Source organism: Rhyacophila brunnea, unplaced genomic scaffold, assembly GCF_057557595.1.
Source record: "Rhyacophila brunnea isolate RB1 unplaced genomic scaffold, BYU_Rbru_1.0 scaffold_201, whole genome shotgun sequence".
Taxonomy (NCBI): domain Eukaryota; kingdom Metazoa; phylum Arthropoda; class Insecta; order Trichoptera; family Rhyacophilidae; genus Rhyacophila; species Rhyacophila brunnea.
The window spans coordinates 102,583-128,883 of NW_028232862.1; positions in this window are offsets into that span (position 1 = coordinate 102,583).

Below are 26,301 nucleotides of genomic sequence, written 5' to 3' on the forward strand. Positions count from 1 at the left end.
ATAGGGGCAAGAATTGTTTTTTGGGCGTTGTGGCACTCCTTGCTGGTCCCCCTGCTGAAATAAGGTACGTAACGAGGATACCTCAAACATTAGCATCTTAATCGACGCTCGTACCTACGTTGAACTTTTCCTCCTGTAGCAGTTCTGCTTCGCCGTCTGTTGTCCATTGCTTTTAGAATATCCTCCTCACGGTAATTCAGATGTTGCGCCATAATCACTGATCACTTAACGTTCACTTAACTATCACTTAACGTTCGTCCAAGATAATTTTTTTGATAATTAGAAACGTCAAATCATAGGCTACATCTGAAACTGTCAAAAGGCAACGGGAACGACCAACGACAAGAAAAGGGAAAATAAATTAGTAGAATATATCCTCACGCGAAGAAGAAAGAGCAAACCCTATCTCAAGGACTTCAAAGTCAAATTCGAATAATGTTTTACAGTTGATTGTAAACAGGTGAAATAATGCATGGTTTAAAATGTAACAAGGATCACTTATACTGATATACACGATGCTGTAAAATATTATTTTATATTCGGCTCAACACGGTAATTATGATTCAGTGAAACCACCGAAATAGCGACAACCACCACCCAAAAAGGAAGTGTTACTGTGCATTGCCCAGACTATCTATCTTGGCACCAAGTAATAACACTTCTGTTTTTAGAGCCAGCATCTCAGACCTGTTTGCAGAGTTCAGTACCACTACCTCTGACCTGAGCGCAGCCATGTTGAGTGCCAGCATCTCTAGGATGGTATTCTGAGACAACGGACCCATCGTCTGCGTTGCCACAGAAGTTTGTGATAACGAGAGCCTGCGGGCTCTCACTGTTGCTGGGAAGACAGCACTGCCTTCACGTGTAGCAGCATGGGCTCTTGTGAAGGCAGCACTGTCTTCCAGTGCAACAATTTGAGCCGTGAGCCGTGGTGTCGCAGAAATTGCACATTCGGGGGTTGTCATCATATCAGCATCTGATGATGATTCTGAATATGCAGTAGTAGGTACAGTAAGAGGAGTTGCGGTGAGTGCCACCTCCATGCTGCTGGTGCAGGGTTGGTTGATCCACCGTTGGGGCTCCGATGTTGACGCGACGTTGACACAGACGCGATCCAAAATTTCCTGTGGTATCTGTGAATTAAATTTTATCATCATAAGTAAACATGCGACGGGTGAACCCTTTTATACTGTTAATCAATATAGAATTTTATGAATGACCTACCCCCCCCCAGAGTAATTGCCCTGTCTACCTTGCTCCCCAGTAACTGTAAATGGCTGGATTAGAGCCATAATTCGCTGCTGGAGAGCAGACAGCCGGATTCTAGAGGGCTGGCCGCTTCCTATCTTCCTCTGGGAGATCAGGATTTTGGCCATTTTGGCCCGCGTGTTCCGCCTCGTGTCTTGCCATACCTGTAAACAATAATAATTAGAAATTTTCAATTTCAACAATATTACAAACGATTTAGTACTATACACGGCAGTGAAATTTGGGATGCTTTCAAAAGATGTGGTTTAATTTATGAAAACAGCTGATAATCGAAGAATTAATTATTAAACATTTCTTACTTGAACTTGCTATCTATAGCTACCTATGGTGGATTTATGTGGAGAGTAAGTCATTTTGTACAATAATATTGGATAGGTTGTTGACACAGTCTATTAAATTTAAATCAATAATAATTTCTACCGATACTAGTAATAAATAGTACATCACCTTTTTCCATCGTCTGTGAGATTTTGTGGCACCACCCACACAAGCATTCAATTGCTCAAACAGTTCTGTCCACAACCTCTCCATGTCGAGGCTGGTGAACTGCCCGGTAAGCCTTCCGGCGACGAGATCTGGATGCACTATGGAAAATATGGAGGTCCATTTACCTGGATCACCCAATGTTAAAACTCCAACTTTTTTTGGGTGCATTTGTTTGTTCATCGTTAGTGCACGTTTGTGCACGTTTTTTTTTTCGTTTGTGCACATATAATAACAGAAAAATTCCAATTTCAAATTGGGTGTTCCAGCTAAACGTTAGGTCTCTAGTGACTTGATACTTGAACCATTAAATTAGCCTTAAAATTTTTTTGTTAAATGCATCTGATTAGGTATATTTATGTCAACTTTAAACACGATTTTTTAAATTTTTATCTCTTATTTAAGCTAGTAATTTAATTTTGAGCGGCCGTCAAGTTTTAAAACCAAACATTTTTTTTCCACATTTTTTAATTACACACCTTTGAGTAATTTAATTACATGATTTTTCATGAAGTTTTTATTGTTTTTTCATTTAAATTACGCGAAAAATTAGCATTTTTCCATTTTCACTAAGTACCCCGTGAAAATATCCCGAACAAAAACGACCGCATCCGTTTGGAACATCCATTCAAAAGAGTCTAAACAAAATAGCTAAAACGGTGTAATGCTCACTAAATATGTCGGTTTATAATAGACTACCTTAAAATTGATATTTTGATTACACAAAAGTGTCAAAATTACAAAAACATTCAACATTCTTAACATTTATCTTTTTATTTATGATTTTGAATAGATCAATGTCAGTTGCATACGGGAAAAGCAGTAATTAATAATTATTCTTAGGTACCTACTGTTTTTTAACAATATGATCCGTAATAAAAATAAATAAGTTATTAGAATACAATTAGGTATGCAAATTTTTGAAAAATGTAATATATTTTTATGCAACGATATTTTCTTCAAAAGATAATATCGGAATGACATTTATATTTATTTTGTATATAGGAGTTACCTTGCAGGCACTTAACTCTTCCTAATAATATTTGCATAAGTATTATGATTTTTTTCTCTTTCTCTGTTTCTCCAGATGGTGCAACGTATGCTTGTAGTTCTGGTAGATATTATGTTAGGAGAGAAGTGTTAGACAAAAACTTCATATTATGCTCTTCAGAATCGATATCAAATGAAGTTTTGTAGGTACTTTTAAAAGTTATTGCCTCTGACGGCTTCGACAATTGTTTCACGCAAATGGTTTTCTTCTGAATGTGTGAGTTTATGAGTTCTTAAACAACGTACCGACCTACACATCTGTTTACATTTATATTTAAATTCATCACGTTTATGAGTTTTTAAATGACATATTTGTTTACATTTAAAATGAAATAGATCACACGCAAATGGTTTTTCTCCTGTTTCGTTTTATGAACTTTAAGATAATGTTGTGCCGAGGCTTCGTATAGGTAGTCAATTTATTTAAAAGGTTATTCACCATTAAGTATTGTAACGTGGGTTTTGTGTCAAGGTTTATAGAGGAGATATATGTATAGGCCGGCTAGCCAGTATAAAAGACTACTACCTTCCGGTCGTGGGTTTTTTGAGTACCAACGGCCGTTATCAAATTTCATTCCTCCGGAACGTGAATATCTAAAGGATAAACCACTGTATATTACCCAGAACAGATGCTGGTAGGTGGGCGCCAGCCCCTAGATCTGAAAAGGCTATAAATTTGGGAGTCTAGGAGCGAAATAAAAGTTTAAGTTGAGTTCAAGATATAAGTTATATATTGTCGATAAGTTTGACAGGTAATTTACAGGTTAGAAAAATGAACAAATGCAGCTAGCGGATCAAACCCTGAATAGCGAGAAAAGACACTCTGACAATCCCGCGAAAGGGATTAATAAATAATGGAACAAATGGAACGATACAGCTTACGATAATCCAGGTCTCCGAGGTGGAACCAAATCCCGACGTCGACAAGCCTTTGTCCGGGCGTTATGTTTACGTCGGTAAGCCATCTCCAATTCGGGCGGACCGAAAAAAGGCCACCCATGCACGTCCGTCCTGCCTCGAGGTCCCCACACGTAAGCCCCCTGTCACCAGCCTCTCGTCTCCTTAATCGATTATTAATTTATCACCGTACAAATTCGCCAATCACAGCACCAAAAAAACGGCAACTCATTTCCGTCGCGAGCCGCCATCTTGCTCTCTCCTCCTTCTGCGTGTTGCCAGCGTAAAACTTGTTTTCCTTAGTGTGGCAAGTTAATATAACATGACAGTATCTTTACACGTGTTTGAAGATTACTCCGTCGCGAGCATCCAAATGAATATACATCGCATTTTAAAGGTTTTTCACCAGAATTGGTCATTTGTTTGTTTTTAAGATGACTAAGTTGCGAGCATCTATTTGAGCATACATTGCATTTATAAGGTTTTTCACCAGTCACCAAAAATGCCGGCGCGGCTTAAGAGTTGGCCTATTGCGTCGAAGGTCTCAGGTTCTAATCTTCGGTCTGGCAAGTACGCATATTATTCGCGAGAATCTATATGAACATACATTTCATTTATTAGATTTTTCTTCAGAATGTGTCATGGTATGTCTTTTTAAAATTTAATTCGCGAGCATCTATATGAACACAATTCGCATTTGTGACACACCACCAGTATTGTCATTCCACATATTTTAAGATTACAAGGTATTTTTAAATGACATATTTGATTACATTTCAAGTCACAAATCATCACACGCAACTGGTTTTTCTCCTGAATGTGTAAGTTTATGAGTTCTTAAACAACATATTCAATACGTTGCTGCCAAAAGTTGGTAAGTCGATAGTTTAGGTATTTTGAGTTTACCACGGATAAGATGTCTATACTTATAAAAGTTTGTTAGAAAAAAAATCAAGACCATCTGATTTTTAGAACATTGTTATTTTAGCTATTCATTATGTTGATAAAAATACGTAACTCTTGATTTTTCAATTTCCCAACATCTAAAGACTGTAAAGATGTTTACAGTATTAATCTAGATAAAAATCTTACCAATGAAACGCAGTGGTAAAATCTATGTAATAGTATTACCTAACCGTCTTATTATTTTCCAATAGTTGAGCTAAAAGTTAGGACTTCCGAAATAAGTTTGTAAATATTATGGTAAAATGGCATAGAAATAACATTATTTTCAACAGAAAGTAAATGAAAGATATATCAGAAACATATTCAAATTACATAAACTTATTCAATGAAAAAACTTATGAACTTACACATTCCAAAAAGAAGAGAAAACCCATTTGCGTGTGATGAATGTGATTTCCAATGTAATCAAATATGTAATTTAAAAATACCTAGCAAGCTTAAAACATATGGAATGATAATACTGATGAAAAACCTTATAAATTCGATGAATGTTCATATAGATGCTCGCAAATTAGTTGTCTTCTCTTCACTTCTTAGTTGTATACTCATGGCTGAGGATCTTAACAACTTTTAAATTTTGTCATCCTTTGAGCGACCAAGACTTTGAAGCCTTTTCGATCTTCTTCTTCTTCTTCTCACAAAGCTGAATGAATGGTGCCCGCAGTAGTCGTAAAAGACATGAAATGACACATTGTGATAAAGAACCTAAATGTGATCAGTGTACATATAGATGCTCGCAACATAATAGTTTAAAAATACATGAGATGACAAACAGTTTTGATAAATCTAATAAATGCAATGTATGTTCATATAGATTCTCGCAACGTGGTAGTCTTAAAATACCTACATATTATGACACATTTTGTTTTCCAAACCAGTTGCTGGTGATGATTATGATTTGAAATGTAATCAAATACGTCATTTAAAAATACCTAGTTGTCTTAAAACATCTGGAATGACAATACTGGTGATGTGTCACCGATGCGATTTGTGTTCATAGAGATGCTCGCGAATTAAAGTTTTAAATGACATACAATGACACATTCTGATGAAAAATCTAATAAATGCAATGTATGTTCTATAGATTCTCGCAATGTGGTAGTCTTAAAATACCTACATATTATGACGCATTTTGTTTTCCAAACCAGTTGCTGGTGATGATTATGATTTGAAATGTAATCAAATATGTCATTTAAAAATACCTTGTAGTCTTAAAATATGTGGAATGACAATTATGGTAGACACCCTCACAAATGCGACTTGTGTTCATATAGATGCTCGCGAATTAAAGTTTAAAAAGACTTATAATGACACATTCTGAATAAAAATCTAAAAAATGCATTGTATGTTCATATAGATTCTCGCGAATAATATGCGTACTTGCCAGACCGAGGATTAGAACCTGAGACCCTCGACGCAATAGGCCAACTCTTAAGCCGCGCCGGCATTTTTGGTGACTGGTGAAAAGCCTTATAGATGCGATGTATATTCATATAAATGGGTGTGACTTAGTTCTCTTAAAACACATGAAATGAATATATACTAGAACATACTTTACATACGAACTAAGCATCTGGATGCTCGCGACGAAGTAATCTTCAAACACATGTAAAGATACAAAATGGTGAATAACCTTTTAAATAAATTGACTACTTATACGAAGTTTCGGCACAACATTATCTTAAAGTTCATAAAATGAACTAGAAGAAAAACTATTTGCATGTGATCTATTTCATTTTAAATGTAAACAAATATGTCATTTAAAAACTCATAAACTTGATGAATTTAAATATAATTGTAAACAGATATGTAGGTCAGTACGTTGTTTAAGAACTCATAAACTCACACATTATGAAGAAAACCATTTGCGTGAAACAATTGTCGAAGCTGTCAGAGGCAATAACTCTTTAAAGTATCTACAAAACTTCATTTGATATCGATTCTGAAGAGCATAATATGAAGTTTTTGTCTAACACTTCTCTCCTAACATTATACCTACCAGAACTACAAGCATACGTTGCACCATCTGGAGAAACAGAGAAAAAGAAAAAAATCATAATACCTATGCAAATATTATTAGGAAGAGTTAAGTGCCTGCAAGGTAACTCCTATATACAAAATAAATATAAATATCATTCCAATATTATCTATTGAAGAAAATATCGTTTCATAAAAATATATTGCATTTTTCAAAAATATGCATACCTAATTGCATTCTAATAACTTATTTATTTTTATTACGGATCAAATTGTTAAAAAACAGTAGGTACCTAAGAAAAATTATTAATTACTGCTTTTCCCGTATGCAACTGACATTGATCTATTCAAAATCATAAATAAAAAGATAAATGTTAAGAATGTTGAATGTTTTTGTAATTTTGACACTTTTGTGTCATCAAAATATCAATTTTAAGGTAGTCTATTATAAACCGACATATTTAGTGAGCATTACACCGTTTTGGCTATTTTGTATAGACTCTTTTGACTGGATTTTCCAAACGGATGCAGTCTTTTTTGTTCGGGATATTTTCACGGGGTACTTAGTGAAAATGGAAAAATGCGAATTATTCGCGTAATTTAAATGAAAAAACAATAAAAACTTCATGAAAAATCATGTAATTAAATTACTCAAAGGTGTGTAATTAAAAAATGTGGAAAAAAAATGTTTGGTCTTAAAACTTGACGGCCGCTCAAAATTAAATTACTAGCTTAATATAAGAGATAAAAATTTAAAAAATCGTGTTTAAAGTTTACATAAATATACCTAATCAGATGCATTTAACAAAAAAATTTTAAGGCTAATTTAATGGTTCAAGTATCAAGTCACTAGAGACCTAACGTTTAGCTGGAACACCCAATTTGAAATTGGAATTTTTATGTTATTATATGTGCACAAACGAAAAAAAAAACGTGCACAAACGTGCACTAACGATGCACAAACAAATGCACCCAAAAAAAGTTGGAGTTTTAACATTGGGTGATCCAGGTAAAAGGACCTAAAAGGTATTAGGTAGGTACCTATTCACCATATTATAATTGCAAATTAATAAAATGCACATTATAAAAAGTCTGGTCAAATATGAGATCATTTTACTACTTATCTTATTTTAATATTATAACAATAATAATTATATAGGTACCTAGTATAATTATTAACTACCTACTTCCTACATAAAATCTATCTTAAAAGAAAAAAAAGTATTCAAAAGTGGTAACTAAAGCAATTATTGGCTGTTATTTAACATGGATTTTTTTTAAATTCACCGGTAGGTAAAAATTTTGGTCGGGAGAGTTATCTAAATAAAAAGGGTCTCGGTAAATTATCAATTAATATAATAATATTATAGCACGTCATAGCTAATAAATGACAACGCTCTCTTTTTCTTGGACCGCGTACTTTATAAATTATTCAGTGACAAAAGGATGGCAACACTGCGGCATATTGTCATTTCACGGCTGCCAAAATAATAGTGTTCTGTCCCGATAATCGTTAGCTTATTCTCAATTATTCAAACACGCAAAATGGACGTAAAACGCGATATATTTGATCTCGAATCGTATATAAAAGATCATAATTATTGCTCTAATGTGATACATACAAGCAAACCAGACGCCAATACTAATATAAAGCAGGATACTGATGACCATCCCACGTGCATTTTTGAGGTTAGTTTTCCATATAAATTATTAATAACAATTACCTATTGTAGAACGTATTATGTATAGTATTTCAAACCTAACAAATGAAGTCGGACGGTTGGATTTGAACGATTTGATAGATTTTTTACGATGTTGCGTGTCCGACGACTAATCAGTTTTTCCAGTAGGAACCTACTTAAAATTAATTTAATAATACAGTTGTCTATATACAGCAACACATTCATTGAATGGTAAACTTTCCAAGCAATTCAAAACCGCTAGGTTCGTACCATTACTGAATCGAACGAATCAAACCGGGCGGTTTGATTTTTTTTTGATTTTGGACCATTTGGCAGAATGTCTTTGGGAACGCTTTTCTGACGACTAATTAATTAGTGTTGCCAGTACTTAAATTAATTCAAAAACTTATTTTACTCTAAAACAGCAACACGTTTATTGAAATGTTAACTTGTTATGAAATTCTAACCTCATATAGCTCATCGTCTACAATAACACAAATTTAATAGCTGTTCTATTAATTTATTTTAAATGTACAAAATATAAATAATGCTTCACGACTATATAGCCATTTAGTTGATTCGTAAGGTTTATATGACAAATGTTTAATTATTTAGGCACCAATAGCGAGGGCTGTGCGGCTGGTCAATGCACTCCCTAGAGATGTAGACATTTTTAGCGATGCATTATGTACTTATCCTGTTTTTTAATTTCTATTTTATTGTTTAATTTGTATTTTTTTGATTACTTTTTTTATCATTATTTTTTTTCTCTAGTTTATTTACTTGTCATTTTTATTCTAAATGTCATGTTGTGAACTTCATGAATTAATAATTTGTTATGTGCTCAACGTGTCTTTTTTAAATAAATAAAAATTACGTTTGCCCAAAGCTTTTCATAATCGCCCACATGTTTGATTATTTTCATGTCGAAATGATATTGTGACTTAACGACAATCGAACATAATCAATAATAATTATTGATAAAATTCGTTAGGTAATATAAAACCTGATCATTCCGGGTTTATTTAACACAGTTTTTAGCTTAAAATCTCCGTTATAAAATATAAATAAAATGAAAATAAATCATTGGTCTCACATAATAATTAAGGTAGGTAGATTCTGTCTTCTATAAGCTGGCTTGCCGGTTTCCAGCCCGCTTCAGCATCCATCTCGTTACCTTCCATTGAATACATGCAACAGTTGAACGCGACGGGACAATGCTTTCCGTATGACGTGTACGTCAGTTTATAGAATACAGACTCTAGGTACCTAATGATAATAAAACGAACTCTGCATAGAAAATATGGCTGGAATTTTGGGATAATAAGCCCAAACGCAGTTTCTTGTTTGCATGAATAATAATAATATGTAAGTATTGATTATTAAGATACAATATACCTAATTCAAGTTATGGTGTAAATGTCTAAACTATTAATATGAACATCTCATGATATATAAATGCCGAAGAATGCTTATCATCTAATTTTTTTGTAATCCATAAAATATTATAATGTTCATAAGTAACGCAACATGCCGAGAAAATGACAGATACGGAATATAATAAAAAAAATACTAAGTATAATTTTAAGTTAGTTTTCCTGTCTGGGCTTTTTACATATCGTCATATAAGTCTATGGATCGTCAGAAGTGGTTTGACGTTTCATACCAAACCATTTCTGACGGTCCGAGAATGCTTTAATTGAAAGGAACGGTGGACCAAACGTCAAATCTCAAACTGTTGTCGGTCTACTTTCTACATACAATTTGTACGTATATCGTATATGGCCAAACCGTTGGAAACATCACTGGAACGCACTTTTATTTAGGAAATAAAAAGATAGTAACACTGACCACAATGCCTTGCTTACCTATATTATCTTTGGGTGCTCTTCGTCGCACGTCATACATAGTAATTATTATTGTCCTTTTTTGAATATTTCCGCAAGATGGACGATAAACGTGAACTAGAAGGCAGCGAATCTGATGTGGACACAGGACAATGGTTTGATCCACCTATGGATAATTTAAACGGCCCTGGCTTCGATACTTCTCTGAAACAAGAGGACGCCGACGCTTTTAAAAGCATTTTTGAGGTGAGTTTTTTTTGTTCACGAAAGTATCGATTAACTGATATACAAATCAATAAATTGTTTTATAAATTCAGTTGACATTTGTGTATATTTCCGTAAGAATCATTCGCACAACCGGTGCAATAACGTCATAAGTGCAATCACACTTTTGTTCAGGAGAAGCATTTAAAGGTTGTGAACTTGATAGTCACTTGGTTTTATGATTTTAGGATCTTTACGTGAGTCTATCATTGTCTATACCTTCTATTTCGAAATATTTAAAGGTTTTTGTCTAAAAAAATATTGCATTCAATTATTTTTTTTGGTCAAATACACCCTCAATTATATCATTGTTGCACTAGGATTTAATTACAGCTTCATTTATGACATACTAAATGGAATATAATTATTAATAACAATAATGGTTAGTGTAGTTAAAATTGTTTTATTCATTCGCTATATTATATTTCAACTGCACCTCTCTCGCTGCTTTTAAATTATAGCACTTATTGCAATAATTACAACCAACTTATTGTAATTGTTACAATAAGTGCTTATACCTTCATAAAATCCTACCATAAGTTTGATAATATATATCACTTTATCACTTTAGCGGTCGATAAGTATAGAATATAATAGACCCAAAGGTGCGGAGACCTATTAGGCATGTTTTCTGACAATAATCTCATTTTTGATTTTTTTAGCACTTGTCACGTTGTTGCATCGGATGTGCGAAGGTATTCGTTTTGGAAATGGAATTAGAATGTTTCAATAGCCGTGAAAGGAAATTATTCAACTCTTTCAACGACTAGGTATAATTACTATGAGTCGCCAGTGATGATTAGACTGATTTATTGAGATGTTAGGTTAATTTGGAACGTTGGTTTTGAATAAATTAGTAGAATTAGTAGAATTAATTAGTAGATAAAATAAATCGTACAAAAATGAAAACTGTGCTATCATTTATGTCACAAGACTCGTCAACTGCTATTGATAAATCTGAAATCCATTTAAAATTTGACTTGCTAACCTTGGTTGGTTATATTCGAAAAGATTTTGACTGTTCTATCTTTCACTGTTTTAACCCGTACGTAGTCATTTGTGTCAGAGCCACACACAAGGGGCCAAAGAGCCGCGGTTTGTCGACAACTGCTCTAGACAATTAACATATTGTAATGACGCCAACGATATCACTAAACAGGAACAAAGTTTATTATCGGTCTTCTTCTCGTTCGAAGCGATCGTTGACGGCTTTTAATCTTTTATAGTAATCTACGTCCTCACTCCTCTTGATCATGGCTGCGGCTGCATCTGTTTTGGCTGCAGCTGCGTATGTTTTTGGTATGTCTTTACTGGTGCTGGGAATTGATGGCACCGCTGGAGTGGTGTCCATCTTTTCGGAGCTGGTCGTGGTTTTGGCGGTGGATGTTGAAGGGCCGCTTGAGGCCGGGGCTTTGGCGGTAGCCTCAGCAGGGGCCTGAGCGGGTTTGTCAGCTTCCGTAGTCTGTGATTCGTCGTTAAAGTAGTCGGAGTCATCTATGTCTAGGTCCTCATAGTAAGCGTCGTCCTCCGTGTCGGCGTGATCAGAGGCAACTAGTTTGATGGCTTCGATTTCCTCCAAGACTCTCTGCATGTTTGATTTCGGTTTCTTTTTTCTCTCTGGCTTATCTTTCTGTTTTTGGAGATCTGGCAGTGACTCGTGTGGCGGGATCCCATAAGCGATGCAGAGAAAGCCGTAGATGTAGGCAAAATCTGCCGCTCTCAGCTTCCTCCTCAGCCCATGGATCTGCGTCAGGTCGGCTTTAAAGTTGTCATCGATCGGCGCATGTGAGTCCGGGTTCAGTAAACCGGTAAGCGAGGGGATCTTGCTCATCTTGACACGCTTATCGAACTACAGCGTACTATCGGTAACAATATCTGAATGTGTCTGCTCTATTCGCCGTTATGAAGGCTTCAGAGAAGTTCTAATTCACTCGGCCGTCGATAATTATCTTAAGAAAGACCATCAGTGGCGGCAGATTTTCACTAGATGTCCTCCAGATGGGCGATGATAACGGCGATACAGCATCCAAAGGTGGCGGAGGTGGTGGAATTATTTCAACAAAGGTGGCAGCTTTGTATTGAAATCAATCTGTAGTGGTGGCGGAGCAAGATGGCGGAGTTATGGCGTTCGAGAAAGGTGGCGGAACTCGGATCAATTTCCTCTGGATGGGCGATGGTAATGGCGGTGGCATCCAAAGGTGGCGGGCTGGGTCGGCGGAGGTGGTGAAATTATTTCAACGAAGGTGGCAGCTTCGTATTAAAATCAATCGGCGGAAGTGGCGGAGCAAGATGGCGACGTTGTGACGTTCAAGATAGGTGGCGGAATTCGTATCGAATTTGTTCGAATTATTGTATCGTAATTCGTATCGAATTATTTGTATCCAGTTGATTATTACTATCAGAGTTCGCGTATCTCGTTCGCCCCGAACGACATATTCAGTTCGCCTGGCAGCGTGTCCTTCGCACCCACGTTTCTTCCTATACTGCGCGCGCACTCTCGCGTATCTCGTTCGCCCTGAACGACATATTCAGTTCGCCTGGCAGCGTGTCCTTCGCACCCACGTTTCTTCCTATACTGCGCGCGCACTCTAGTTCAACGGAACGAAATATTCAGTTCGCCTGGCAGCGTGTCCTTCGTACCCACGTTTCTTCCTATATACTGCGCGCGCACTCTCGCGAATCTCGTTCGCCTCGAACGACATAAGCGCCAGGTGACACGGGACCGATTTGTTTGCCGGTTATAGATTATTTTTAAAAGATACGTTCGTTCGAGAACGACGCATGTCTAATTGTCTATTGTCACGTCAGCTGTCAATCTACTTACCGTGTATCTTGTGACATATTTACGTCAATTAAACTTCGTAAAATGGATATAAAACGTGAACTAGATGCATTTGAAGATGATGCGGAAGTGCAGCAATGGGTTGGTGTAACAATGCATCCAAATAATCCGGTTACAAACATTTGTATAAAGCAAGAGAATGCTTTCGATGCCAACAGCACTATTGAGGTTAGTTTTTCCAAACTTATTAAACACTGTAAAAAAATGTTTATTCTAAGTTGAAGTGGTTTCTTATTGATGCAAATAAAACAGTTGCGTGACATTTTGGACTTCAATAAAGCCTCAATTACATTGAGCTTCTTTACGAGCTGTTTATTGGCGAATTTACAATCTGCCTGTAAAGACGCCCAGTGTAATCATCGAATAAGCTAATAAGCACGTTGTAAACACTCTACCGAGAAAAGTTGAAAACCGGTCAACTTTACACGCTACACGCCGGCGTGTGGGCTTACTGGGTCTGCGCAGTAGTACCAACCTCCCGGTAAAAAAACGAACTAATTTCCGTCAAAATAGTCGCTGGCTTGTGGCTTCTCAGCGAATGGAAAGTTTTGTGTGTAATCATCAAATCGCAGTAGCTGAATCGCCCGCTTTTAAATTCGCAAATAAACAGCTCGTAAAGAAGCTCTATGTAATTGAGGCTTAACTGAAACATGCAATAACACTTATACACCGTTGTGTTGACACTTAAGTACCTACCTATAGGTTCTGCCTCTCTGTGGCTGCAGGCTAACTACTCTCATTCATCTGAAGACAGCTGTTGGACGTTTATTAATTATAGCGAGACTGTCGAACAGTGATAATAGGTCACACGCAGAAACGCCCATGTTTTTGCGTTCAACGCATAATAACAATATAGGCGTAAACACATATCATAAAATACCTTCTGTCCTGTTTTTCAGAGCTCTGTAACCAGCCTTGCCAATGTTATACCAGAGATTGATCCTCTCCGAGTTGATTTGAAAGAAGAATTTGTTGAAGACAGTGATCCGCAACCTGGCTGCTCATATTCAAAATGCGAGCCAATAAATCAGGTGCTTACATTCTTATACAATATTGTGTAATATACATATATCATGCTTGTAAGTGATCATGTCTTTTTGGTTCCGTTATTATTATACCATTGAATTCAAAGTGTATTTTTAAGAATATGTTTTATATAAATTTATCGTAACGAACAAAACGCTACATAATATATCAATGCTTAGATTTTAGCTTGGTTTTTGGATAGGTACTAGATTTGCGAAAAGGACTCCCTGTTATTTAGTATATTTGGTATTTTATTATTGACATTCATTAACTGTGTCTCATAGATGTGTTACATATTATTAATCCCGGTACTGTGCGCATCTACAGCGATGTTTTGTTCTGCACGATTATTAATTTGGAGCAGTGTTTCATGTCAGTTAAAAGTTAGGAAGGCATGTTCGATGTGTAAGGAGTAGCGAATTACGAAATAAAATCTGGTCTTATGTTCAATACGAAGGTACCGAAACATTTGATATGATCGTGCAAGTAAAATTATTGTAAAATTCCCGGGATTTTCACATCACTACTTAGGTAGGTACTTACTTACGTGTGAAACAGGATTCAAGCCAAGTGTTTTTCTAGATAAGTATTATAATAACTAGTTTCTATACACCGGGTAGCAGTGTCACCAATCAAAATTCTTGTAGTTGGGCTCGATGCTTTCAATATGTAATGCGCAAACAGGAAAAAGAGTCTGTGCGCTTTTGCTGTTGCCGTGCGTTACAGACAGATAAATCAAATGATATACAATATAATGTATTTGAAAATGTCTGTCAGTATTATCCATGCTCTTAGAGCAGTGATACTCAACCTGCGGCCCGCCAACCTTTTTTGTTCGGCCCTCAACACATTTATTATCAGGAACATGATTTACAAAATCTGGCATTCTATATTTCGTATATCTTGAGATTAATTTCGACTTTGACGTACAGAAATGGAAACCCGAAGAGGATGGTCGTTGTCGCGTCAACGTCAGATCTGGTATAAGAGTGTTGCTACTGTTGCCGTGCGTTACAGACAGATAAATCAAGGCAAATCTAATATAATGTATTTGAAAATGTCTGTAATTAGTTATCAATGCTCTCAAAGTGTTATGAGTTATATTGTGGAGTGTATTTACAAACTAAATTAAGCACATGTAATGGTACGTGGGGTGGCGAAAATTCGATTTACCTACATATTTTAACTAAGGATTGTAATAATATATTTCGTACTAACGAAATGACTATGCTATCACAGATTTTTTGTCATTAGGTGCATTTCTTTATTGACTAACTTTATGGTAGGTAGGCTTAGTTTTTGCAACAAAAGTATTTTTTGGTCGAAAACAATCGATTTTTTTGGACATATCTATTGAGGTGTAACTTTTTAATAGACGGCAAAGATCTGTTGATCCACTAACACACTTTATTACACACACAATTCTTCGGTACACCATATTATATCTTCATAAGAAGACACTTATATTATGCTTTTATTTTCTTTTGATGTTCACATTCACATTGATGTTATTAGGAGTTCACTGTTTTATTAATTGGCTGAACTGTGGATTCGGGGAATGTGAATACAAGATATATTTTCTATCCTTTTCGCACGAGGTATAATAGGGTAACTTCCGCAAACGTTAAAATGTATGTAATAATTTCACCTTCCGTAAACTGTAGTCTTATTTCAATGAAAATAATTACGTATGACTGACAATGGTTAATGGTTAATAGCCTACCTCTACCCTTCGCCACTGGGCCCCGATTACTATTGTTTGATAAAAATAGATGGGAGACTGGTGTTGTATTATGAATCCCCATACGGTCAAGTGAATACATTTAGCCAGATTCCGTACTATCTTTATGTCTTACGCATCCCTTAGAAATCTGCATCAATAATATATGTACTGTTGGAAACATAAGCAATCGTCTGAAATTATATATTTTGGAATCATGCGTATTCACTTCAAATAAACAAACTGATATAACTTTTCAGTACACCCATTCTGTCTCTAAATTCCAGCCTCTGTATTTAAATATGCTTACATATCTTTAAGGTATGAGATTTTATTAATATTATTCTCTGATATACCTATATATGTTGTTTAATGCAATATGCTCCACGTTCTTTTAGTTGATTCCTGCAACTACTGCCATGACTTGTTCCGCTAGTCTCGGATTGCCAGAGAGGATCTTAGAAGTACAGGAGCCATACGATGAAATACAGATTGACTATCAAGATATTAAAAAAGAATTGGAAGTATATGAAACGATCACGAATAAAGGCAGTCGAACTGCTGAACGTAAGCACACACAATCTGACGTCACAGACCCCAAATTATTAGTGGCCGTAATGAAGTTAGAAAAAAAATCGTTTAATAACAAAAATTTTGCGTGCAGTTTTTGTTTTGAAATTTTTGCATCGTTATCTCTATTGAAGCTTCACAAAGCGTGTCATAAAAAATCAATAGCGGATAAAACGGAAATTTACAAAATCATTCAATCTAATTTCAAAAATCTAAACATAAATAATCATTTACGTAAAAAGCCATTTAAATGTGACCAATGTGTTTACTCTTGTCTACACTCTTATGATATAAAAAAACACAAAATGACTCATTCTGATGAAAAACCATTTAAATGTGACCAATGTGGTTACTCTTGTATTCGATCTAGGTATATGAAAATACACAAAATGACACATTCTGGTGAAAAACCATTTACATGTGCCCAATGTAATTACTCTTGTATACAAGGTAGTACGATGAAAATACACAAAATGACTCATTCTGGTGAAAAACCATTTAAATGTAACCAATGTAATTACTCTTGTATAACATCTAGTAAGATGAAGGTACACAAAATGACACATTCTGGTGAAAAGCCATTTACCTGTGACCAATGTAATTACTCTTGTATACAAGGTAGTACGATGAAAATACACAAAATGACTCATTCTGGTGAAAAACCATTTAAATGTAACCAATGTAATTACTCTTGTATACAATCTGGTAATATGAAATTACACAAAATGAAACATTCTGTTGAAAAGCCATTTAACTGTGACCAATGTGAATACTCTTGTTTTCGATCTGGTAAAATGAAATTACACAAAATGAAACATTCTGGTGAAAAGCCATTTAACTGTGACCAATGTGAATACTCTTGTTTTCGATCTGGTGATATGAAATTACACAAAATGTCTCATTCTGGTGAAAAACCATTAAAATGTGACCAGTGTAATTACTCTTGTATAAGATCTGGTGATATGAAAAAACACAAAATGACCCATTCTGGTGAAAAGCCATTTAATTGTGACCATTGTGTCTACTGTTGTACAACATCCGGTGCGATGAAAATACACAAAATGACTCATTCTGGTGATAAGCCATTTAAATGTGATAAATGTAATTACTTATGTGTACGATCTCGTGATATGAAAATACACAAAATGACTCATTCTGGTGAAAAACCATTAAAATGTGACCAGTGTAATTACTCTTGTATAAGATCTGGTGATATGAAAAAACACAAAATGACCCATTCTGGTGAAAAGCCATTTAATTGTGACCATTGTGTCTACTGTTGTACAACATCCGGTGCGATGAAAATACACAAAATGACGCATTCTGGTGAAAGGCAATTTCAATGTGACCAGTGTAATTACTCTTGTATACAATCTAGTAATATGAAATTACACAAAATGAAACATTCTGGTGAAATGCCATTTAACTGTGACCAATGTGAATACTCTTGTTTTCGATCTGGTGATATGAAATTACACAAAATGTCTCATTCTGGTGAAAAACCATAAAAATGTGACCAGTGTAATTACTCTTGTATAAGATCTGGTGATATGAAAAAACACAAAATGACCCATTCTGGTGAAAAGACATTTAATTGTGACCATTGTGTCTACTGTTGTACAACATCCGGTGCGATGAAAATACACAAAATGACTCATTCTGGTGATAAGCCATTTAAATGTGATAAATGTAATTACTTATGTGTACGATCTCGTGATATTAAAATACACAAAATGACTCATTCTGGTGAAAAACCATTAAAATGTGACCAGTGTAATTACTCTTGTATAAGATCTGGTGATATGAAAAAACACAAAATGACCCATTCTGGTGAAAAGCCATTTAATTGTGACCATTGTGTCTACTGTTGTCCAACATCCGGTGCGATGAAAATACACAAAATGACGCATTCTGGTGTTAAGTCATTTAAATGTGATAAATGTAATTACTTATGTGTACGATCTCGTGATATGAAAATACACAAAATGACTCATTCAGTAGAAAAACCATTTGAATAGAATCAATGTGATTACTTCTCTATTATATCCAGCAAGATGAAAACGCAAAAAATGACCTATTCTGGTAAAAAGCCATTTAATTGTGACCATTGTGAATACTCTTGTAGAATATCTAGTAACTTGAAATTACACAAAATGACCCATTCTGGTTAAAATCCATTTAATTTGTGATTACTCTTATATATATTCTAGCAGTTTAAAAAGACACAAGATGTCCCATTTTGGTGAAAAGCCATTTTAATTTGAACAATGAAATACTCATGTGCACAATCTGATACACTTAGATCGCTTAAGGGGGGACATGCTCGTCGAAGGTCAAAATTGAGTTTTTATTATATTTTCAAACCATGATCCTGGACACTCCTTAAACGTTGTAGATAATCTATTTATATAATTTTGAAGCCTTATTATCCTTTATAATTATTTTAAACATTTGATGACTGCATAAAGTATTTTTGTTACATAAAATAGTATTCTTTTAAACCTCTCGCTCTAATGTTTTAGAATATAATCATATTTCGGTACATAACTGTGCAGTGGTGTTAAGATTTTTTATATTTATTAATTTTTAGACGCATTTATAAAACCATTAGTATAATTTATTACGAGATAATTTTTGTAAAATATTCACGATAAAAAAATATATTGATAATCTCTGTGATCCCAAATTTGACAAGAATTAGGCATTTTATTATTCAAAAAATCGGCAAGATTAACACATTTGAAGATGATTCTAAAGATACTCATTATAAGCTATGTCTTTGACCATTCAAGTGTGATAAAGATCTTATGAATAATGATTGCTTTATAATAATTATTGACCTAAGAATAAGGTAGTGTTTTTTTGAAATACGCCATTTCTTTTGTCATTCCCCAGCGGTTAAGCTACAACATACGGCCGTAGCCATAAATTGACAAACTATAATTGAAATAGGGAGTAAAATGATATTGACGCGCGTGTTTGAACATGTACCGTTTAAAAAAAAATTAAAAAAAATTCGGTTAGGTACATGTTCAAACACGCGCGTTAACATAATTTTACTCCCTACTTTAATTATAGTTTGTCAATTTATGGCTACGGCCGTATGTTGTAGCTTAACCACTGGGGAATGATAAAAGAAATGGCGTATTTCAAAAAAACACTACCTTATTCTTAGGTCAATAATTATTATAAAGCAATCATTATTCATAAGATCTCTATCACACTTGAATGGTCAAAGACATAGCTTATAATAAGTATCTTTAGAATCATCTTCAAATGTGTTAATCTTGCCGATTTTTTGAATAATAAAATGCCTAATTCTTGTCAAATTTGGGATCACAGAGATTATCAATATGTTTTTTTATCGTGAATATTTTACAAAAATTATCTCGTAATAAATTATACTAATGGTTTTATAAATGCATCTAAAAATTAATAAATGTAAAAAATCTTAACACCACTGCACAGTTATGTACCGAAATATGACTATATTCTAAAACATTAGAGCGAGAGGTTTAAAAGAATACTATTTTATGTAACAAAAATACTTTATGCAGTCATCAAATGTTTAAAATAACTATAAAGGATAATAAGGCTTCAAAATTATATAAATAGATTATCTACAACGTTTAAGGAGTGTCCAGGATCATGGTTTGAAAATACAACAAAAACTCAATTTTGACCTTCGACGAGCATGTCCCCCCTTAAAATGACTCATTCTGTTGAAAAACAAAAATAACAATTTAATCTATGGGATGACTAGTGTGTACAATTCCTGAAATTTTGCATTCTTGCGAAATTACTTTTTAGGTTGTCCAATGTAATAACTAATGTATACAACATATTAATACGAAACAATATTTTTATTTTTAATAATAGCTTATCCTTCTGTACACAATACGGTGGCTTGAAATTACGTAATTAAAAATTGACACATTCTGGTGGAAAAGCATTTTATTTTAATTCCTCATCCATATCATCATGATACTTGAAACAACAAAACAAAAGAACATTCTTTAAAGGTAATTGATCATTTCAGATGGTTAGCCATGCTTCTTAATGCTATTTGGTCATCATTTTACAGTACCTATGTTTGCTTACATAATATGCAATTAGCACGTAATCGTATAAAATATAAAATAATTGGCCATCAAGAAACGTAGTTCAAATTCGATTACGGCTTGTCGCATTCTGCAGTAGTAGAAACGGCCGCACAATATGTCATCATTGATCATAGGCAGGACAAAGTCGAATGTCACCTAAAAACACATATGTGGTTTTTCGTACTTACGTTCACTGCATCAAATAATACCACATTTAATGTTATCGAATAAACAAACAAAGTAGGTATTATTACTATCGTAATACAATATTGTTATAATATAAAAGCGATTAAAAGGTATGTCTAATAGTGATAAGATTAGGTTTGAATGCTAAATAGAATTAGAAATAATAATTATGTAGGTACATGGAATGAGCTAAGGAAATAATAAATTGTAAAATTTCAGTGACTACATAAGACTAAAATTCTTTTAATTCCATTTTATACATTTATAATTAATACCTAATTTATTTATTAAAGAATACAAACATTGTGGACATAACAAATCTTAATTCAAGACGTACACAACATCAGATTTACACTATAAGTCAAATATTACCCTCATAAGAGAGAAGAAGATAATATAGAAAAAAATATTAGGTATAACAAAAAAATTAAATCAAAACATACTTAATTAAGTATAATTTCAAAATAAAGTTTCAAAAACAAAATGCAAAGTACATAATTGAAAATGTCTATGTCTTTAGGGAGCGCCTTTACTAATCTTGCACCCGTCGCTCATGGTGCCTGATGGGCTTGACACGAGGAAACGGTTCCGATCCAGAATAAATCATGGCTGCGACCTCGTAATAATGACAGGTAGTGACAGGCGCAAGTAAATTCAAATTCATTGTGGCACCAGGATTGGAAAACCATCACTCGCAATAAAAGCAAAAGTGTTTCAAGAGCAGAACAGACCGACGAGATTCAAGAGAGTGAAAAGTAAGCATGCGTTCTAGAAAGGCAGTCGTAAAATAATCATTTGACGAATTATCGAAAGGAAAATATTTAAATGTCTTAAAATAAAGACATCAAAGAAATTTCTTCTGGACGCGTTCTAAAATAAGCTTATAGGAAACCTCATAGATAATCAACCCATACTAAAGAATGCTATGCAATAATGAGACGTAGAGTGTACGTAAGACATTTGGATTCTTGAATGGTTTAGATTGTCGCACGATGAATCCTAGAAGATTGCTCGCACGTAGAGCCGTAGAAGTTATATGCGAGTGAAAAGATAATGAAGAATCAAAAAATATCCCAAGGTCTTTCGCCTCAGATTGACGATTTAATGAACTTTTTGACATAACATAATTATATTTATTCGGTGTTCTTGACCTAGAAAAAGTAATACAAAAACATTTGTCAGTATTAAATTCCAATTTATTCTTTATTGTCAATCTTTGAAGTGATCAGAGATTTGGCTGTAGAATATAATATGACACAGTCCAACTCATTGCAAATTAGTGCATATAACTTCAAATTATCTGCAAAAATTAAAAATTCTACTCCATCCATGCCTATAAATATATCATTGACAAATATAAGCAACACAATTGGTCCATGATTTGATCCTTGGTTTGATCCTTGATTTAATTTTGAAAGAGTATGAAAACTTCAGATGCACAACCAGCGTAGGTACTCGACATAGGTATTGACATTGATGCAAAAAATAAGATTTAAAAAAATTTACAAGATTAATAGATCCGCCCACTGCACTCAGTATAGTTAAAAGAATATCATGATCAACTAGATCGAAAGCGTTTGATATATCTGTATAGAAGTCCGGCATCTGACTTTACAGTCTAGACTTTACAGCGAAACTTGGTCCGTCCCTAAACAAGGTTGAGAACCCCTGCTTTGGGCTAGCTCAGCAAAGAAGCGTAGAGGGTGGTCAAATTAAGAGTTCTTAACGATATCTATGAATACACCGTATCTACACTGCGTTATAATGGTTTAGAAATGCCACCTGATATTAGGATGCCGTCAGAATCTAATAGGTGTATTATTTATGTAATTTAAAATTGTTTCACGGCCACCGCGCGAAACGTCGAAAACAGCTGGTGATCTAAATTCAATGTCACCGAGCTTACGTGCCGTATTATGACACTCGCAATATAGATCGAGGATCTACGTTAAATTAAAAGTTCTTGTAATTATAGTTTAGTTATTTATTTAATAATTATTCTATTATTATATAAAATAATTTTTATAATTAATTTTATTAGATATCTAAACACTAATATTTTTATTAACAAAAATAATCAAAAGAATATTTATTTATATAAACTTATTTTAATCACTTAATTTTATTTTATATATCTATTTAATTATTTTTTAATTTATAGGTATGGCTTCGCGTTTATTACACTAATGAGGCACCGACTACGAAAGATTAGGAACCGCTGTTCCTTTTCTAAATGTTTTTCTAGGTACTTAATAACTACGTACTTAGTGACGTATTCATCTACGAGATAAATAATTTTCCGGGGGCGTCTTACATTGATGACGTAGGAGACGACTACTTATTATGTCGCTGTCGTATTGCACGTAGCTACGAGCAGAGAAAATCTCCCGATTGAGTTTTCAAAAACACAATCGTCTGTAAATCTTTGCGCTAACCGGCGCAGATTAGAAGACTTATCTCTAAACGCAGGAGCCGAACACTGAATTTGTATGGAAAAATGTGGGTTAATATAGGCGACTGGCGGTAATTTCCCTGAAAAATTGACGTCAGGTGGACAAGGCCCCCTTCTCGTTTTTTAGGATTTTACTAAATATCTAGAGAATCGTTATTAATTCTGATCAAAAAATTATACATGTCGATGAGCTTGGGGAAGTCTTCGTCTGGTAGTGGATTGATTAGGGATGATGTTCATAATAATTATAGCGTTAGGTCTCTTTATAATCTTACAAATTATGATGAACGTAGCAAATCATATGCCCCGGAAGAATAATGCAATTAGCTTGGAGGCCTCCGTCTAGAAATGGATTGTCTCAGGCTGATGGCAATGATAATATAAATAGCTGAATAATATGGATATACCTCAATTTTGATGTATATAACGATGCACAGATCTAAAAGAAGACATCAGGTTCGAGATGCTTTCATCCAGCAGTAAATTGATCTCCATTGCATCCAAGGAATAATTATTACTCCCTTGCTGTTCTAGAGGTAAAAGGTTACGTGTTGATTCCTCATTTCGCTAACTTCTATTTTAGATTTCACCTGTTTTGATATTCTCTCTATCAAATATACCTTCAGGAGCATACATATCAGCAGAAGATTTCTCTGAAAGTAAGAAGTTGTGTAACGAAGCTGTGGCTAATATTATTTTATCAACACGTTCTGGAGCAAGAAGAATTGGTTTTCTTAGTACCCTAAAAATACTAGACATTACACCAAAAGCATTTTCGACAACATTTATTGCTCTAGAAAGCATGTGGTTGAAAATTCTCATTGAATCTTGGCATTTATGTGCATATGGTTTCATTATATGTGGTTGAAGAGGAAACTCATCATCAGCAACAAAGACATATATGGAACTTTAATAGGTATTTCTACCGACAAGAGGTGTTTGTTGTAAACTGTTTGCTTGCTCTTGAATGTAACTTGAAATTCACTAGTTCTAAAAACTCCACCATCAGAAATTCTGCCATTTCCACCAACGGAAGCTATGATAAATTTATAGTGTGCATCAACAATCGCCATTAAAACAACACTATGCTGTCCTTTATAATTTAAATAATAACTTCCACTTTTCTTGGGGCTTGATAAACAACATGTTTGCCGTCTATAGCACCCAAGCACTGGGGGAAGTTCCATTTTAATTGAAAATTTTCACTGACAGCCTTCCATGCTTCTGGTGTTGATGGTGCCTACAAAAACATCAAAATACTTATTAGTAACGGTTCAACCTACAACCTATTTATTATTATTTATATTTTCAGGACGATGCTTCCACAAATAGAAACGAATTAGACGATACATTATACGTAACAACTGGAGAACAAGCTGAAGGATCGTCCTCAGTTACGAAACCAGAAGTTGAAAGGGTGGATAAAATAAGAAAGGCCAACAAAAAACCAGGAAAGAGGACACTGGACGATCGTGATGCCTTATTAATGCAAAAAGCCACACACATCCTCTCTCAGGATGATGATTAGTATGACATTTTCAGCAATTTTATTGCATCACAAATTAGAACGAAGAAATCTGAATATTTAAGAAAAAAGATGAACAGAAAAATAGCGCAGGCGATGTTAGAGGTAACTGAAGAGGAAGAGGAAATGATACGAGCAGGAATGTATTCCTCTGCATCCTAAGCATCACCGTGCGTAACGGATAGTACACTGTCGAATGAGGTTGATATTCAGATTTAATATCAACCTCATTCAATAGTGCACTATATTGAAAACGAAACTGACAGCTGCGAAACTGAACGAAACTAAACCTACCGACATTCAATTTCAAATATTTTTGTACTGGCTAGTGATTTGTAGATGGAATTTATTTGATTATAAAAATAATAAATTATATTTGATCACCGGTAATCTATATATATAAAAGAAAGTCGGGTTAGTTACACCATTTATAACTCGAGAACGGCTGGACCGATTTTTACGATCTTTGCATTGTTGGATTTGTCTCAGCCCCGAATAGCAGAATAACTATTAAAACATCGGAAAATTTTACGGAATAAAAAATTATGAAGAAAATTAATTTTCTCATACATTTTGACATTTTGAACAATGAACGCGCAATCGAAAATAAAAGAAAATCACATAAAATTTAAATCCGTATACAACGCCATCTCTGATACATGACAGAAACAATAAACAAACAAACAAAAGAAAGAATGATAGTCGAAATATCTAACTGTCAATGGTGTAGTGTGCCCAACATTTCGTGTTTCATGTCAACAGCTCAATTTGCTTGAAAACGATACGAGTTACACCATTTATAACTCAAGAACGGTGGGACCGATTTTTATGATCATTGATTTGTTGGATTTGTCTCCGCCCAGAATAGCAGAATAACTATTAAAACATCGAAAAAATCACGGAAAAAATGTGAAGAAAATTAATTTTCTCATACATTTCGTATGGAGCGGCTTTTTTGATGACATCTCGAGAACTGATTGACTGATTTCGTTGATTTTTTTTTGTTCTTCATTTGTTTGTCGTTTGTTGTTCGTTTTGTACGTCAAAATCGAGACGGAGCGCTTCACTTTCATTCGGTTGAACCAAGCCAAACTGCGTTCGGAGGAGTATATTCATTTACGCGATGCAATCAGCACCGAAGGAGATGCAGCTAATGTTGGTCGATTGAATATTCTACTGGCGACGTACATTGGCAGCCCGCGTCATATGCATGAATATGCGCAATATGCAATGACATAATATTATGTTCGTCATTACGGTCGTCCAGATCTATTCATCACCTTTACGTGCAATCCGAAATGGATAGAAATTGTTCAATTGCTGCCCCCGGACAAACATCAAATAATCAGCACGACATCACCGCACGTGTCTTCAAACAAAAAATCCTGTCGCTGATGAACTACATTGTTAATCATCGCGTCTTTGGGGATACTCGATGCTGG